The 17,052-nt window shown below is 41.2% G+C and overlaps 1 protein-coding gene across 6 annotated transcripts in view; it reads right to left on the minus strand.

The window, feature by feature from the left end:
* The window catches only part of LOC119745803 (CMP-N-acetylneuraminate-beta-1,4-galactoside alpha-2,3-sialyltransferase-like), a 70,471-nt gene extending 69,109 nt beyond the window's left edge, over window positions 1-1,362 (minus strand). For 3 of the 6 annotated variants that reach the window (XM_038222439.1, XM_038222457.1, XM_038222449.1), the window contains exon 1: window positions 1,262-1,361. The gene's annotated coding sequence lies outside the window, so the exon portion shown is untranslated. Of the gene's footprint in view, window positions 1-1,257 lie in introns of all 6 variants that reach the window. The other 3 variants (XM_038222431.1, XM_038222415.1, XM_038222423.1) reach the window with 2 other exon arrangements.
* Window positions 1,363-17,052: the final 15,690 nt, after the last annotated feature.

Genomic DNA, 17,052 nt, shown 5'->3' on the forward strand with positions numbered 1-17,052 from the left:
GTCATCCTGTGCACAAACCGTATGAGGCTGGTCTGAAAATGTCTGCAGTGAAGCGCGCCCTCTTGTGTGCGCTCGGAAAAATTCTGCCAACTGGACACCACTTACCTGCCGCCAAACATCCAAATTTTCACCTTACCTTGTGATTTCAACCAAGAGGAATCCAGGAAAGAGTGGACATGCGAAAAAAAATTGGTAAAAATGTGTTTTTGGAGCACATTTTGCATGCACATTAGTCCGAGTAACTTGGACCCAACTTATCGCCTTTTTTAACATTTGGACATGGTCCGTCTGGCTTAATATCGCCAGACCATGTCCAAATGTTAAAAAAGGCGATAAGTTGGGTCCAAGTTACTCGGACTACATGCACATGTAGTGCAGATCTGAGTTGAAGCAGCTGGTCAAAACTGATTGAAGTGTCTGGAACAGCGGTACGTTATACGCATGACATCGATAACCATGACGTCGCATGAGACGTCGCATGAGCCGGCCAATGATAGTGCAATACGTCATTATGAATATTTATTTTCTCATGAATATTTAGTTTATTTCAATGGATACTTCAAATATGTCCAAAGATTGATCATTGCAACAGCGATCGTGCGCGGCCTAGCGGTTAAGAGACTCGTGTATCAAGCAAGCGTCCGAGGTTCGAATCTCGATGAAGTGAGCGACTGATTGATAAATAGAAATTAAGGAAAGGAGGGGGTGAGAGTAGAGGAGGGAAAGTGGAGGGAATAACCATAAAAGAGGTAACTTTTGGCGCTAGAAAATTAATTGAAAAAAGTGGTGTCCGGTTGGCAGAATTTTTCCGTAGTCCAGTATTTCAGTCACATTAATGGGACTATCTTTCCTTCAGCGATGTTGTGGCTTTGCATCGTTGTGTTACATCAACAGATGTCAAACAGTAGGCCTACATTCACATGACATATCATCAAAGATCAAAACATAAACAACATGAACTCTCCCTACAAAAAGTACAAAATACATGCCTAGCTAGGCCTACTTCCTTGAAATTATATCTCCTCATCCTTAAATGTGCAGACCATTTGTTCAATACAGGTACAGGTACAAGACGACGTCCAGAAACAAGACTGACAAGTGACATCAACAACCGACCAAAGTCCGATTCTCCGAATCAAAAATCGTCATCATTTCGAAACTAAAGGCTTCATTTATCAATTACGAAAATATACCTGTTCGAATCACAATTTCTTTAAAAAAAACTTGTAATGTTAGAACAATCACTTATCAACTTACTTACATTTGAACAATCCCAACGAAATGGCGTAATTCTTCAGGCCAAGTTCTCCCTGCTGCATCGCCGGCAAGAATTATAATTTATCGATGCTTTGTCGGCTGAGGGCGCTAAACAATTTTTATGATCGATACGGCTTTGTATTTTGGGAGGTCGCATGGCAATGATATCAGTAGGCCGCCTGTCTTCCTTCAAGCAATATAAAAACGAATCATATTATATCTATATCTGTGAAGCATTTATAGTAAACTTTAAGGGTAACTGTACTGCCCCGTCCCTGCTCTTCAACAAACTCGTTTTTTTCTCTCTCTCCGACATTTTTTCCCCAAAATTCCACACTGATCCGTGCTCTTAAATAAAAAAAAATAGGCCTATATATATATTTTTTTACCCATAAAAGATTATCAATTTGTATGTTTTGTTTAAGCGACCGTCAACTACTTAGTTCCGTTCTTGGATGCTGCTCAGAAAAAGGGCTCTCATTTTGCGCACAAAATGAATCCACTCCTGCGACAGCCTAATATTATTGTCGGGCCGCAAGTAATTCAAATTTTGTAAAGAAATAATTCAATAGCAATATTTGTGGATTCGGTCTAGCCTCGGTGAGCAGTTTGAATTTGAATGGATAATTGTCAAAATCGCACGAGTTAAATGAGCAATCGCATAAAGATAAATAGGCCTATTTCTAGTGATCTGAATGTAAATTCAAATTCCTGCGAAAATGGGTGATTCGTCGATGTGGCTGCCAACTCTGATAAATCGGCCGGGAAAAACACATTATAGGTTTCCCCGGTCGGTAAAATAGATTTGCAGCGTTGTAGGACTCGGACTCGAGTCGGACTCGAGTCACATTTTTCGTGACTCGGACTCGACTCGAGGACATTGGAAAATGACTCGGACTCGGACTCGGACTCGGCCATGATGACTCGGACTCGAGCTTGGTGACTCGTGACTCGAGTCACGTATTTTCATCAAAAGAAAAAAACATAACGTTACGTATTTGTGCGACGAACAAAAACACATTATAGGTTTCCCCGGTCGGTAAAATAGATTTGCAGCGTTGTAGGACTCGGACTCGAGTCGGACTCGAGTCACATTTTTCGTGACTCGGACTCGACTCGAGGACATTGGAAAATGACTCGGACTCGGACTCGGTCTCGACCATGATGACTCGGACTCGAGCTTGGTGACTCGTGACTCGAGTCACGTATTTTCATCAAAAGAAAAAAACATAACGTTACGTATTTGTGCGACGAACATTGTATTCTTTTTTACTCCATAATTGACCAAACACGGCGCCGCGGCGGAAAATCGTATCCAGTACAGGGGCCACGCACGCACGCCTTGCGCCTGCACGACGAGCACCAGGGCCCGGTGTCATGCCAAAAAGTGTACACAACATGTACACACAAGCTAAACTATAAACACTGGGATTTACTTAAAAAGACAGAATGGATGATTGAAAAAAACAAGTTTGGTGAACAACTAAGAACAAGTGACTCGTGACTCGGACTCGAGGCTATTGTGACTCGGGACTTGGACTCGACTACAACACTGTAGATTTGGCAGCCAAATCGGATGACGAGTCACCCATTTTCGCACGAATTTTGATGCACGTTTAGATCAACCTTCAATAAACTAAATAGATTGTTCAATTTAAATCTAAAATCATGCGATTGTACTTTTCAAGGATTCACTTTCAAAACAAAACCCGTTCATGATTTATTCGTCTGAATTCAATAATGTGTCTTTGTTCCAAAAAAAATAACATAAAAACTGTTTCCCACAAAATTCGGCCACAAAGCAGGAGCCACAACATAACCATTTTGATCACTAGTTTTGTCATAAAAGAAAGATGTTACTAAATTGAAGCAGTTTTAAGATAAAGCTAAGTGTTTTAAGATAAAGCTAAGTGATTTAAAACTACATGTGAGAAGATAACAGAGCAAAAGATAACAGAGCAAAAGATAACAATTAAGAACGTATAACAAAAATAGACATGTATGTGATTGTGAACACAGTTTAACATGGCCTACGTTTATTGTGTATTATATCGACTTTCATGTATCGTGTATAATTTCCTCGCATCACTACATTTTTACCTCTAGTATAACGACAGTTTGAACATAATAACTCAAACTAGAATAAAACCAAAATAAATAAAAATAAAAATAAAAACATGTGAAAAGCACAAAAAAAATATTTAAAAGCTCGCATCTTGCCTTTGTTTTCCATTATTTTGAATGCAGAAAATAGAATGCGCGGAGATGAAAAAGAAAATAAGATTCTCATGCAAATATTAACCCTAAACCAAACAGACTGCTGAATTGAATGATCATTTAAACTTAGAATGTGTCAAATATGAAAATGTCATTTCTGACAACGAATTTGAACGCCTGCAAACTAATACGAACCACAGGAACGATAGCAGGGAGCCAATTCGCTTCAAAACGTCCACTTCGTGGAGTGTCATGGCCGAGCGGTTAAAGAACACCGTACTCAAGCCCTGGTGTTTCTGATCAGCAGAGTGTGGGTTCGAGTCCCGGTCTTGACACTTGTGTCCTTAAGCAAGAGACTTAACCATTATTGATTCGTCCTTCGGATGGGACGTATATAGCCGCAGGTCCCGTGCGTTGCGTAATGCACGTAAAAGAACCCAGTAACACTTATCGCTAAGAGAAGGGGTTTGCCCCGGTGTTCCTGGCAGTGGCTGCAATATGCGCCGCAGCACCTTGTAAACCCTTATAAGGTGCTACATAAAATGGGTCTCATATTTCAAATTCTTCATTTACCTGTCTTTAAAATAAATTCATATTAATTAGCGCCTTTGTAGCAGGGTGAATTTTTAGTTGTTGTTTTTGTACATGAGTGACACCCCTTTAATACTCCATCGTTGTTTTTAAGAGTTCAATAGTGCCCCTATGATCTTGGCCTTGCAAATCCCTTGACATTGTATGCGAATTTGACCCGGGCAACCTAATTATTTTTCCTCAAGACCATGCCATTTTCAAATAGCCCATCAATTTGCAGACTGGCAGTGGAGTGAGCACATCACATTTTCTTTGCTCCTTCTTTCATTCGTTTTCTGCCTTGAGAGACTTGGTCTGCTGTAGACTTGGTAAGTTTAACCAAAATTGTTCTTGTTTCTCTTGGAAAGTTTGTTCATCAGTTTTAGTGTACTGTATAACTAGAAATAGATTTTAGGGTTTTTATTAGGATGTTCAATCACTTTTTTTGTATTGATGAAAGTCAAATGTATTTGTTATTTTGTTTCAAGCAGCGTTTCAAGTTTAATTTGAATGATAGAGAAATGTTTCTTTTAGTGCAAAGAAAGAGTCTAATTGATTATTTGTGCGTTGCCATAAAATCTGTTGTGTGAAGTCAAGATATGGGTTATATCATGATTGGCTGGATTTGACGGAAGAGATGAATGAATTTATAAACTTAATTATTTTTCTTTGTGTGTAAGATTTTCCAGGGTGTTTTCTTCACTTAGTTTGGGCTGTAGATTAGATGAGATTAACTAAACCTGATTATGTAGGAACTGTTTTTTTAGAATTGATAGATTATGTTTTGTGGTCTATAGATGAAGCGAAGTTTGTTCTGATCAGAAAACCCTTGGTCTGTAGAATAAGTAACACTATCGATGTTTTCTTATTTTGTGTGTGTGTGTAAGAAGAGTTTCTTATGTTTCTCTGTACTTTGATTTAAAGAGATTTTCTTAGAATAGTTGTATAGTAGTTTACTCATTTCTAGAAATTATTCGATCAAGTGTTTAGGCCTTTACTGTTTTGTTCGCCTTGTTTTTATTATGGAAGACAGTTGTTGAGAACTCTTAGAATGTTTACAATAGCTTGAATAGGATAGCGATGTAGTTTATGTCAAATAAGTATTTCTTTTAAGAATAAGACATATGGATAAATTCACTCTGTGTTCAGGAAACTTTGAGTTCACCGTTCAGGTCAGGACAAGGTTAAGAATTAAGCTTTACTGCTCTGCGCCAACTTAACTCAGAAGGTTAAAAATTAAGATTTATAGCTTGAACTCGGTGGGTAAAACAATTTCGGCTTGTGGTTCAGTGACAATTTTGAACTCTGTGACCCGTCTACTGGTCAAATCGGGTGCAGTGTATTTTTGCAGTATATCACTCTTAGTCTCAATTACTGTAGCCAATCTCTAGTTCAGGGTTGACAGGTGTTTCACATCAACTTTATTAGTACTTGACTTTATTAGTTGTGTGTAGAACAAAACTTATTATCCGTTTATTTTACATTATTATGTTTTACTCTATTGTCACACATTTTATTGATATGATGCTTAATTGGAATATTCTTGTTTTCTTTTCTTTTATTAGGTTGTTTAAGCTTGAGTGTTTTTGATTTATGACTTTCTTTGAACACTGTTGTTGGTTTTTAGTTTTGGTTTTTTTTGGTTACTTTGTTTTAGATTCTTTTTCTTTTTGACATTGCTACTTATCTTTGGTTGTTGTTTTCAACTGTAAAGGTTCTGGATTTTTCAGGTCTAGGTCACAGTGGTCTGGCTTTCAAAAGTGGTGTACCTCAAATTTAACTTTTTAACTTGAACTAGGAGTTTCGATTATTAGATTATATTTTCATCTGTTTTCATGAAGGTCTTCATTACACAATTTAATATTTGGATTCCTTTTGTTTCCTACATTGTTGCTTTGTAGAAATTGCCTCTTTAGATAATTCTTTCATGAAATAAATTTTTCTTTGTTTTTTTTTGTTGTAGTGGAAATCTAAACACTGCCTTGGTTGTCTCTATTCTTAGGATTATCTCGCGATTCCTCCCTAAAAGATTCCTGTTTTACTTTTTCTTGTTGATCCGAAGAGAAGCGAGTCCCCACGGTTCAGATTTTTCTAGGTATTTCTTTATTTTTGATCTTGTGCCATTTTTCCGGGTTACATTTTTTTTTCTTTTTGGTGGAGAATCCGGGTAGGGATTGCTGTTCTTTAGAACTTAGCTAGGTAATTCTAGGAATAGAGTCCGAATCCTGACAGTCTGTAGGTAACAAGTCTTGGTTTGGTCAAGTCAAGGGTAGAAACCAACACAGTGTTTGAGGTTAGGAATATTGACATTACACGATGGCAGCGACACCAAGTCTACCCAAGCTTTCTCTGATGGTGCCAGACAGTCCGCCTGAGGCATTGTCCCACTCGAACCCATTTGTGGGGGGCATCTTTTCCACACCAGTCCGTCAAGATGTCCCCACACCACAGCTTCAACCCCATCCGACACCACTTGAGATGTGCGGATTTGATCCAATGCCCCGTCCAGTTCTCCATCCAGTTCTCCATCCACCTACTGCCCCGCCCAGCGCCATCACAACTCATCAGGTGAAAGGAGTGGCCACTTTCACTGGGAGAGAGAAGAGTGTGAGAGTAGAGGACTGGATTCGTGACATGCGCTATGTCCTGGAATCAAAGGGGAAGATGGCTGATGGAGTCCAGCTGCATGAGATAGTAAGACACACCTCTGGTCGTGCCCGAGATGTCATACTCAACCTTGAGAGCAGGACGTCAACAGGAGTAACAGCTGAGATGGCGTTTTCTGAGTTGGTAGAGGAGTTTGGCGAAGACAACCTAGCCAACTCACCCATGACCCGCTTCTATGCACGAGTACAGAAGGCCGGTGAATCAGCCAGTGACTACGCCATAGCCTTGGAGGCGCTGCTCAGGCGGGTAGAAGAGACGCTCAGACAGCAAGGTCGTCCAGATCCCTTCTGTGACAACAGAGATACCATACTCGCGACACAATTCATGGTCGGGCTGCGGGATGCTCGAGTGCAGCAGCGGCTGGCACCGATGCGCCCTCGGTCGATGAAGTTTAAAGATCTCCGGGCGGAGTTGCGAGTCGTTGCAGAAGAGCGGCACCATGAAGAGGAGTTGTTGAGGCAGCAGTTTCAGCTTATGGCGCAGATTCCGTCTAAGAGTACAACTGAGAAGTCTCCGTCCAACCCAGAGGCCCACAAAGTTGCCAATGAGAAAAGCGGTCAGCAGATGACAGCCCTCACCAAGCTGGTGGAGCAACAAGTGGCTACTCTGAACCAGGTTCTCCATCATCAGATGCTGCTAGGAAATCGTGTGGAGAGGTTGGAGCGCAACAGTGGTGACCGATGGGGATCTCCACAAAGACAAGCTCCACCACAGCCGAGAACCTGCTTCAACTGTGGAGGAGTTGGCCATTTTGCCCGACGTTGCCCTCAGCTGAACCTTCAACAGAATCATCAGGTTAGCAGTCCGCCCACTCAACAGCCGGCAGCAACCGCACCATTGTACCAAGCACAACAGTTAAACTAGAAAAACCCTCTGATGACGGGCGGTCAGTGGGTTGGTCTAGTTGTAAAAAGAGCCCTCTAGAGACAACAAACCCCCTAAGAGACGGTACTCAGGATAACCAGCAGGGAGAGAGTCTGGTTGGTCCCATCAGTGATGTGGAAATTACAATTTCTGGCAAGAAGTGCACTGTGCTTTTAGACACAGGATCGCAAGTAAGCACCATCACTGATGAGTTTGTGGCCAGTCATCCCCTTCTTCAAACCCAGAAGCAGCGGCAGACAAATGTCAGCATCCAGGGTGCCGGAGGTCAAGCAGTACCGCATCTCGGGGTAATCCTAGTCGACGTCAATGTCCTAGGACGCCAAGTACAGAAGGTCCCTGTATTCATAGTACCTGCCACAAATTTTCGCAGAAAGGTTCCCGGGCTATTAGGCACAAATGTGCTGCGGGCGAGTCGTGATGCTCTCCATGATAAGCACGGAAGGCGATTTTTATCAAAGGTACGACAGGTGTCTGAAACTTGGTATTCAGCGCTCCAGTGTGTCAACGACGATGGTGGTGATCTGGTCAAGGGAAATGGCGAGTTCGGTGGTCTGAGATACAAAGGCCGTAAACCTTTCACAGTGAAGGCCGGAACAGAAGCAGACATTCCCACAGACACACCACGGTTCCTTCGAAACAGGACATTCGACGCACTGGTAGAAGAGGCTCACAACCCACCAGTTGGAGGTGCTTTAGTAGTTGGCAAAACGCTAGTTGAAGTCAGGGATGGAAAGGTTCTTGTCCGAGTTCTCAATGTGTCTTCACGTGATGTGGTAGTACGGCGAAATACCTGTCTGGCGACATTAGTAATGGGCAGAGTAGTGTCTTCAGCTGGTAGTCCTGCTGGTGATACGGTCACGTGTCACGAATCATCAACCAGCATCACCTTGGATGAAGGCATTGGTGTTGACCTTGGTTCTTTGTCGCCAGAAGATAAGCCACGTGTTGCCCAATTGCTACTAGAAAACCAGGATGTTTTCTCCCAACATCCAAATGACATTGGTTTCACCCAGACGGTCGAGCACGAGATCCCGTTAGTTGACCCCACCCCTTTTAGGTTGCCATATCGACGCATCCCGCCGGCACAGTTTCAAGACGTCAGACATCACATTGCAGACCTCCAGCAGTCTGGCATCATCAAACCCAGTCAGAGTCCATTTGCATCGCCTATCGTTATAGTCCAGAAGAAGGATGGCAAGATCCGACTGTGTGTGGACTACCGAAAGCTAAACTCAAGGACAGTGCGGGATGCCTATCCACTCCCAAGGATTGACGAGGCATTAGATGCATTGGGCAAGGCTAAGTACTTCTCTTGTTTGGACTTGACCTCAGGGTACCACCAAGTTAAGATGTCAGCCAAAGATCAACAGAAGACTGCATTTACCTCCCCTATGGGTCTCTTCGAGTTTACTCGAATGCCGTTTGGGCTGGTCAACGCCCCAGCTACCTTTCAGAGGCTGATGTCTACGGTGTTCGGTGACATGAATTTCGTCAGTTTGCTGATCTACCTTGATGACATCATTGTTTTCAGCTCAACCCTAGATGAGCATGTGGAGCGTCTCCGCCAGGTGTTTGCCAGATTGCGGGAGCATGGGCTGAAGTTGAAGGTAGAAAAATGTCACCTTTTCCAGACCAGCGTACAGTATCTTGGCCATGTTGTGTCCACCGATGGCATCACAACTGACCCGGAGAAGATTACTGCAGTCAAGGCTTGGCCAGTTCCTACATCCAAGAAGGAAGTTCGGTCTTTCTTAGGTCTCACAGGCTACTATCGAAGGTTCGTCAAGAGTTACGCCAAAGTAGCTGCCCCATTATTTGCCCTGACCGGAGGGAAACGAGGTCTGAAGGATCCACCTTTTGCTTGGTCCACAGAGTGCCAGATCGCCTTTGAAACGCTTATTGATAAACTCACCTCTACACCTATCCTTGCCTACCCTGACTACGAACGCCCTTTCACTCTGCAGACTGATGCCTCCCGTGATGGTTTGGGAGCTGTGCTGGTACAGGAGCAAGATGGCCGTGAACGTGTAATCGCCTATGCGAGCCGCACACTATCTCCATCTGAGTCAAAGTATCCGATCCACAAGCTTGAGTTTAAGGCACTCCATTGGGCCCTTACGTCAAAGTTTCGTGACTACCTGTATGGGAACCGGGTGACGGCAGTCACCGACAACAATCCTTTGACATATGTCTTGGATAAGGCGAAGTTGGATGCTTCTAGCCAACGTTGGGTGAGTGACATCGCTGTGTTCCACCTTGACATTGTCTACCGATCAGGGAAGTCCAATGCTAATGCTGATGCGCTGTCCCGTATCCCCATAGCTGAAGTGGCCCGTATCTTAGACGCAACAGACCAGAAGACAAAAGAAGAAAGCCCAATCCCAGCTGACAGTCCGGTTGTGTCCTGTCCAATCATACCGTTCCCTGAGGCCACACCAGAGAATGCCCAAGATACTAGTGGCAATACCCTGTCATATGCGAATGCAGATGGAGCCAAAGTGAAGACTACCCCTATTATGCAAGGACCAGGCATCAAACAAGCCCAAGGAAACGACGTGGCTATCTCACGAATGATTCAACTGAAAGGTCAAAGGGTAACCAAGCCGAGTAGACGCCAGGCAGCCAAAGAGTCCAAACCCGTTCAACAATTGATTAGACGATGGGACCAACTTCAGGTACAGGCAGGCGTATTGGTCTACCGAAAGGAAGATGACAGAGGAATCCGAAACCTTTTGGTTCTCCCTAAAGACTTGCAGCCTCAGGTGCTCAATCATCTCCATGATAAAATGGGTCATCTTGGTTCAGAGAAGACTATTCACCTGGTGAGAGATCGTTACTACTGGCCTGGTCTGTACACCGACACCTGCACATACATCACCAAGTGTAAGCGCTGTGCATTGAGGAAGACTCCCGATACTAAGAAGTCTGCCCCTTTGGAGAACATCCGAACAACACGTCCTCTTGAGTTAGTTTGCATAGACTTCCTTGGACTGGAGCGGTCTAAGGGGGGCTATGAGCATGTATTGGTTGTGACAGACCATTTCACGAGGTATTCTAAGGCGTACCCGACCAGAGATGAAAAGGCATCAACTGTAGCACAAGTTTTGTGGGAAAAGTACATTTCCACTTATGGGATACCTGAGCGGTTACACTCGGACCAAGGCAAGTGTTTTGAATCTTCTGTTGTCAAGGAGCTGTGCAGCTTCTTGGGAGTCCAGAAAACGAGAACGTCGCCATATCACCCACAAGGCAATGGGATGACTGAGCGGTTCAACCGAACCCTGTTGTCGATGTTGGGGACGTTGCAGCCAACACAGAAGGAAAACTGGGCCAAGCATGTCGAGGCGCTCACTCATGCTTACAATTCTTGTCGGCATGAGTCCACGGGTTACTCACCATTTTACATGATGTATGCAAGGGAACCAAAGTTGCCTGTCGATCTGGTGCTTCAGCCGCTAAATTCAGATAATGAACCGGAAGAAGAAGGAGAGGTGCAGCAACGACATTCCAGATACTTGGGACAGCTGGAGAAGCGGATGCAAGAAGCGTACCATCTGGTGGGGATGAAACTGGAGAAGGCCCAGCTCAAGCAGAAGACTAACTACGATCGGAAAGTACGCGAACACGCCTTGAAACCTGGTGATAAAGTCCTAGTGGCGAATAAGACACCTCGGGGAAGATGCAAGCTGAAAGACAAGTGGGAGGAAAAGCCCTACAAAGTCATCAGGCAGCTGGGAGACAATCCAGTCTATGTTGTCCGCCAGCTGGGGTCTGCACGCACAAAGAACATCCACCGCAATCTGCTGACAACATGTCCGTTCGATGTGGAAGATGACGCCCAGACTCTTCTTCCTCCCCCTTTGCACTTCCGCGATGCAGAAGATGTAGCCCATGCTGATCTCCTCCCTACCCCACTACAGTTCCGTGATGTAGAAGACGAAGCCCGTCCTGGTTTCCTTCCTCCTCCACAAGAGTTCTGTAATGTAGAGGATGAATCTGATCCTGTTGGCCGCAGCTGTGACAGTGATATCTCTTCCGAGATGTCAGACTCTCCTTCAAGACCCGACGATGAGACCGGAGATGAGACCGATGTTGCACCTACTTCGGATGTGGGCTTGGAAGCATCGGCACGCCACTACCTCCGAAGGGTAGTCAAGCCTCCATCAAGATTTGGGGACTGGATCTGATTAATTAGTTCGTAAATAGATAACTGTCTAATTGATTGTTTTTGCCTACGTACTGTAGATTTTTACTTGTTGAACATTGCTGAGGACAGCAATGGATTTGAGATGGCGAGAATGTAGCAGGGTGAATTTTTAGTTGTTGTTTTTGTACATGAGTGACACCCCTTTAATACTCCATCGTTGTTTTTAAGAGTTCAATAGTGCCCCTATGATCTTGGCCTTGCAAATCCCTTGACATTGTATGCGAATTTGACCCGGGCAACCTAATTATTTTTCCTCAAGACCATGCCATTTTCAAATAGCCCATCAATTTGCAGACTGGCAGTGGAGTGAGCACATCACATTTTCTTTGCTCCTTCTTTCATTCGTTTTCTGCCTTGAGAGACTTGGTCTGCTGTAGACTTGGTAAGTTTAACCAAAATTGTTCTTGTTTCTCTTGGAAAGTTTGTTCATCAGTTTTAGTGTACTGTATAACTAGAAATAGATTTTAGGGTTTTTATTAGGATGTTCAATCACTTTTTTTGTATTGATGAAAGTCAAATGTATTTGTTATTTTGTTTCAAGCAGCGTTTCAAGTTTAATTTGAATGATAGAGAAATGTTTCTTTTAGTGCAAAGAAAGAGTCTAATTGATTATTTGTGCGTTGCCATAAAATCTGTTGTGTGAAGTCAAGATATGGGTTATATCATGATTGGCTGGATTTGACGGAAGAGATGAATGAATTTATAAACTTAATTATTTTTCTTTGTGTGTAAGATTTTCCAGGGTGTTTTCTTCACTTAGTTTGGGCTGTAGATTAGATGAGATTAACTAAACCTGATTATGTAGGAACTGTTTTTTTAGAATTGATAGATTATGTTTTGTGGTCTATAGATGAAGCGAAGTTTGTTCTGATCAGAAAACCCTTGGTCTGTAGAATAAGTAACACTATCGATGTTTTCTTATTTTGTGTGTGTGTGTAAGAAGAGTTTCTTATGTTTCTCTGTACTTTGATTTAAAGAGATTTTCTTAGAATAGTTGTATAGTAGTTTACTCATTTCTAGAAATTATTCGATCAAGTGTTTAGGCCTTTACTGTTTTGTTCGCCTTGTTTTTATTATGGAAGACAGTTGTTGAGAACTCTTAGAATGTTTACAATAGCTTGAATAGGATAGCGATGTAGTTTATGTCAAATAAGTATTTCTTTTAAGAATAAGACATATGGATAAATTCACTCTGTGTTCAGGAAACTTTGAGTTCACCGTTCAGGTCAGGACAAGGTTAAGAATTAAGCTTTACTGCTCTGCGCCAACTTAACTCAGAAGGTTAAAAATTAAGATTTATAGCTTGAACTCGGTGGGTAAAACAATTTCGGCTTGTGGTTCAGTGACAATTTTGAACTCTGTGACCCGTCTACTGGTCAAATCGGGTGCAGTGTATTTTTGCAGTATATCACTCTTAGTCTCAATTACTGTAGCCAATCTCTAGTTCAGGGTTGACAGGTGTTTCACATCAACTTTATTAGTACTTGACTTTATTAGTTGTGTGTAGAACAAAACTTATTATCCGTTTATTTTACATTATTATGTTTTACTCTATTGTCACACATTTTATTGATATGATGCTTAATTGGAATATTCTTGTTTTCTTTTCTTTTATTAGGTTGTTTAAGCTTGAGTGTTTTTGATTTATGACTTTCTTTGAACACTGTTGTTGGTTTTTAGTTTTGGTTTTTTTTGGTTACTTTGTTTTAGATTCTTTTTCTTTTTGACATTGCTACTTATCTTTGGTTGTTGTTTTCAACTGTAAAGGTTCTGGATTTTTCAGGTCTAGGTCACAGTGGTCTGGCTTTCAAAAGTGGTGTACCTCAAATTTAACTTTTTAACTTGAACTAGGAGTTTCGATTATTAGATTATATTTTCATCTGTTTTCATGAAGGTCTTCATTACACAATTTAATATTTGGATTCCTTTTGTTTCCTACATTGTTGCTTTGTAGAAATTGCCTCTTTAGATAATTCTTTCATGAAATAAATTTTTCTTTGTTTTTTTTTGTTGTAGTGGAAATCTAAACACTGCCTTGGTTGTCTCTATTCTTAGGATTATCTCGCGATTCCTCCCTAAAAGATTCCTGTTTTACTTTTTCTTGTTGATCCGAAGAGAAGCGAGTCCCCACGGTTCAGATTTTTCTAGGTATTTCTTTATTTTTGATCTTGTGCCATTTTTCCGGGTTACACCTTGAGTACCTCATTGTTGGTAGATACGTACACTATATAAGACTCCGGTATTATTATTATTACTAATATTATATATTATATATATATATTACTTTCAAGATAAATTTGAATGCTATTTTTGCAAAATTGGCCGGGAAAACCTTTATTGATAAGTTAAAGAACATGAGTTTAACAAAAATAAAAACAAATCCTGAAAACAAGCATAAGGAACAAAATTGAATAATCGGGGAGGCATTTAAAATAAACCTGAATGTTCTTATTTACATTTCCATTGAAACTGCGTTTATTTTTCTTTAAATTTATTTTGTTACACATAAAGCCACTCGGAAACATACCGTAATTTTCGGAATATAAGCCGCACCGGCGTATAAGCCGCACCGACCGCTGCGGTTTCAATTTTGTAAGGCCTCCAAATTCTAGTCAAAATGCTCTGAACCAGTTCCATTCACCCTACAGAAGCTATTAAAAGGACCACAAAAGTTATATCAAATCATTTACAATTGATACTTTTACAAACAAATATGGGAATTGATGAGAAATGAACACCAGGAACTGCTGCCGGCTGCCCCGTCATAGCCCGGCAGCCTGCGCCACGCACGCCGGTGACGTGAATGACAACATTTTCCCACAGCACGTGAGAGAGTATGAAACCCACCGTGTGTTGTCTGACTGGAGCGCTACAGATCTTGCTTTGTGGCAACAGATGCTGATTTGTTTTGTCCTAAGAATAAACAGGTCCGTTTTTACCTCAAAACTTATCAAATTGTTGCGATTAGTTGCGAGAAAAATTCAAGTTTCGATCGTAACTTTCTTTGGAAATAGTCAAAACGAAGCGGACATTTTAATAGACGATTCCATTAATTTTGTAAGGGGTGATTTAGTCTCTCTTTTGAGTTTTACATCGTTTCTTGAATACATTTCAAGAAAACAAAATATATTGTGACGTTGAACAACTGATTATGTAATAAAAAAATGTTTCCAACGCCATAAAAATTGTAGTGGTCTTTTTTCTTTTTTTTTAAACAGCGAAAATATTGGTAATTATTGTTCCCAAGAAAGAACACCCCTTTGTTACCACAAATGGTGTGGTCCGCTGTTGGGAAAGCATGCCTGCATATCGCTGCTGCACTGTACCAGTATCACGTACGGCTGGTGGCAAGTGTCGAAGACAGCTTTCATCACCGTACTTTTTTACCGCTCGGTACCTTTACGTGAGACGTGGTTTTGGTTTGTTAATGACTTTCTTAATTTATAATTCATTTCAGCAACATATCTCTTCTTATACCAGTACATTAAATACACATGTGAATTTCATTTTTATTCTATAAGGCTCGGCGTATAAGCCGCCCTGTGTATAAGCCGCAGTAAACATTTTCATGGGCAAAATCAACGTATAAGCCGCGGCTTATATTCCGAAAATTACGGTAAGCGTATTCTCTACTAGTCTAGGGGCTAGACGTTGTTATGGATTGATACGTACGCGATAACCCGTCGTGTAAAACATTTAATGTAACTTGGACTGGTATAACACAACTGAAATGAACGTGAAACTTGTAAATGTTGATCAAAGACAAACCATCAAGCCTTCACGAAGCACATAATTAAAATTGGTAGGGTTCGGGATGGAGAATACAGTCATTTTGGGCAGTGAAATTGCCGTAAAATTGGAAATACACATTATTTTTACCTTAACTTTTATTAGGTTGAGAAATGTACAGCTTAGCCTATATAACCTTTTCCAAAATTTCCTCTTAAAGTATTAATCAACATGTAAAATCTGCCTGTATATTATCGTTTCAAAACATCGTGACGTTCATTAACTATGTTTCCTATATACAGTTTTGTTTACCATTTAAAGAAAACTCCCGGTAAATTCTATGGAAATTCGTAGGTGCTCATGCTGCAAAGCAGTTTCCGGTGTTTTTTAAATGGTTTTTTTTTGTAACCGTAATTATGCTTTCCTGTTCATGTATCATTAAATGTCTCTTAACCATGCTCATAACTTTCCAAATTGGGCGATATAAAGTTTTACTACACCTCATAAATATTCATGAACAAATTGGAGCACGTCATTGGCCGATTCCGCCGCGCGTCTGGGAAGTAAAAATGATACGCCCCCATAGGTGACGTCATCCCGGTGAGTACCCAGCTCGTTGCCGGGCAGTATTTTTTTCTGGTAGCACCAAAAATTCCCTCTGGAACCCGCCTCGTAAAACATATAGTCTGTGGCATGAAATCTTTACGGAACCAGCTGCTATGGCGTGTCAAACGTTGCAATATTCAATATTTTGCAAGATATATGTTGGATATTCAATATGTGTTTGTTATCTTTTACATTTATGTGCGATGTTCAATATAAGTGTGCGATGTTTTTCATTAAAAAAGTCAGTGTAATTATATTTGCTATATATTTCCAACCCCCCAATTCCATCCATTTCTGAAAATTACAGCAAAAGCAAATGATATATATTCTCTTTAACCTTGTATTTCTAGCAAAATTGGGCAAAAAGAAATGTTTATGAAATATTTTAAATTGTAAGAGGTGTACATTGTATATTTAGTAAAATTTGGCAAAATCAGATTTGTATGAAAAATCTAAAATGGTAAGGGGTTAACCTTGCTTTTTTAGCAAAATTTGGAGCATATTTTACTAAAATTTGGCAAAATCAGATGCTTCTAAAAAATCCAGATGTAAAGTTTCCACAAAAACAGCTGTTGAAAAAGAGCCCAATGTTGAACTTTACTGAGTCTGAGGTCTATCGAGGGGACGATCCTTATTTCAACTCCCGGAGATTCGCTGACAGTCTCTATTTTTCTTTTTAAGAAAGTCGAAATAGCTGAAGAGGGAGGTGAGAATCTATATGTGCCCAGATACAAAGAGTAGAAATCTACGCGTCTGCCTTTTGAAAATACACAATTGCGGTGTTCATTGTTGCGTAATGATCCGCCTAGCACACGACTGTTTTGCACATAAGGCTGTGTTATGCAGCTTCCTAACAAACCAAACACACTGGGCTCATTATATCGACTTGTTTTACCCATTAAGGTAAAGCAAAT

This window comes from Patiria miniata, unplaced genomic scaffold (genome assembly GCF_015706575.1).
Source record: "Patiria miniata isolate m_02_andy unplaced genomic scaffold, ASM1570657v1 HiC_scaffold_12, whole genome shotgun sequence".
NCBI lineage: Eukaryota > Metazoa > Echinodermata > Asteroidea > Valvatida > Asterinidae > Patiria > Patiria miniata.